The sequence below is a fragment of the Helianthus annuus genome, chromosome 9 (genome assembly GCF_002127325.2).
Source record: "Helianthus annuus cultivar XRQ/B chromosome 9, HanXRQr2.0-SUNRISE, whole genome shotgun sequence".
NCBI lineage: Eukaryota > Viridiplantae > Streptophyta > Magnoliopsida > Asterales > Asteraceae > Helianthus > Helianthus annuus.
Genome location: NC_035441.2, coordinates 165762919 through 165764967, shown reverse-complemented (window position 1 = coordinate 165764967; position 2049 = coordinate 165762919). Strand labels below are relative to the sequence as shown.

At 35.6% G+C, this 2049-nt stretch overlaps 1 long non-coding RNA gene across 1 annotated transcript; it reads left to right on the top strand.

Annotated features, from left to right (window-relative positions):
- Window positions 1-267: 267 nt before the first annotated feature.
- LOC110874897 lies at window positions 268-910 on the top strand. The gene is made up of 3 exons (XR_002556309.2): window positions 268-424; window positions 581-627; window positions 749-910. It is a non-coding gene; the product is annotated as an uncharacterized LOC110874897 (long non-coding RNA).
- The last annotated feature ends 1139 nt before the right edge of the window (window positions 911-2049 follow it).

The window sequence follows — 2049 nt, the reverse complement described above, 5'->3', positions numbered from 1 at the left end:
TCTTTTAAAAATGAACATTGTTGTACTATTTACTTATTATAGATTTATCTTTTAAAATTTAAGGGTGAAGGGAGTGGTTAAACATTTGGAATAGGCAGAGCCGGCCCAATGGGCTTCCAACCCTAGGCATAGGCCTAGGGCCACCCAAATTGAAAGGCCTCCAAATTTATTGTAGGTTTTTTATATACTAGGCCCATTTTTTGATTTTATACTAAACAACTCAAAGGAATAAAAGCCCATTTATTGTTTTTAGGTAAAACGGCATGATGTCTCCCACACAGTTCACGAACAGACAGGCAGAAGAAAAGAATGAAAGGCCAAGGTGGCTGGGTTCAGGTTGGAACTGTCGTGAGTATTGTCAGTCGATACTCGATTGCAGCCTTGCACAGAAGCCTATCATCGATTGCAGGTTAGAGACTTACAGGTAAGTAATTAACCTATATATCTTCTTCTCGATTGAGTTTTGTCAGTCCTCAAACAAACCCTCAGTTCTCAGGAATCGTCGATTGAGTCTTGTCAAGTTTTCTTCATTTCCGTTACAAAATTAATTATAACATCAATAACTGTGATCAACTTACAGACAGATGACTCTGGATTAGCTTCATATGTTGCAGGACAAGTTGACAGGTCTCTTGGTTTTTTTTTAATTTAATATTTTTATTCTTTTCGTGTGTGTTTATGTGAATTTTCACGAACTATATCAGATACAGTTATTGTTAAATTAATCATTTATTTATTTTTGGGACAGGATATGCAGTGGCTCAAATCAATAACCCCGATACCGGATATTGTGGCAGACGTGGATTCTCCGTTCTCGGAACTCAGTGGCACAGGTTAGATACCTGATATTTTTCTGAATCAAGTTGTTTTTAGTCACAAGAAAGATTAAACGGTTTAGCTATTATGTCAATCGAAAAAGATTTTTTAGAAGAACTTGATTACGATAATTTTATCAAGCAATTTGGCTCGTTTAAAGCTAGAAAAGTAGATTTTATTTAAACATATACTATAATTATAGAAAACAAATGACTTTAAAATAAAAAATTTTACTACGCCAATTATAAACTTTTTAGTTTACCAATTATAAACTTTTTAGTTTATAATTGCCGGTCCCAAGCCCGGATAAAGGAGGAGGGTCTTGTTACTAGATATGTTGAAAATGATAATTTTACGAAAGGGCCACCATTTCGTAGTTCGATTAGGGCCTCCGAAAACGTAGGAACGGCTCTGGAATAGGTAAACTCTTAAATCACCCAATCAAACAGTGTCACGTCATTTTACCTATTTTGTTTACCTATTGCTCAAAAACGTTGGCAGTGGTTTACCTATATTGGATTAGGTAAACTATTATTTAAAAAAAACATAAACAAAATAAACCATCCAATCATCGCTCAAACCTTCACCTTCCCCTCATCGGTAAAGCTAGGGTTGTCCAAAAAGCTCGCAGCTCGGAGCTCGCTCGAAGCTCGCTCGAAGCTCGCTCGGATTTAGCTCGGAAAAAGCTCGTTCGATATGGCTCGGTTTGAAAGTGAGCCGAGCCAGCTCGGCTCGGTTAGAAAGTGAGCCAGCTCGGCTCGGCTCGTAACGAGTTGAGTTGGCTCGGTTTGGCTCGCTTAGTAGCTCAACTCGGCTTAGTTCGGATTATTTTCTTCATAATATATTTATTTTTATATACGTTATAGTATATTACAAAAAAAAACTTGTTATTATTTATATATATTTAGGCTTGTAATTTGATATCCATGGCATATTTGAATCTTAATTACCTTGCTAATGAACTAATATTGTATTTCATTGAAATTGTAAAACTTATTTTTCGTTGTTAAACATGATTTTAACTTGTAATGTATTAAGATAAACTTATTTTGAATATGTTTTTTTGAAGTATTGAATAATATTTTAGACTACTGAATTTTGAGAGTTATATATTATATTTTTCTTTATAAAATTGAGCCAAACCAAGCCGAGCCGAGCCAACTCGGTTTAAAACTAAGCCGAGCCCGAGCTTAGATTTTCAGCTCGGTTTCAAATCCAAGCCGAGCCAGCTCG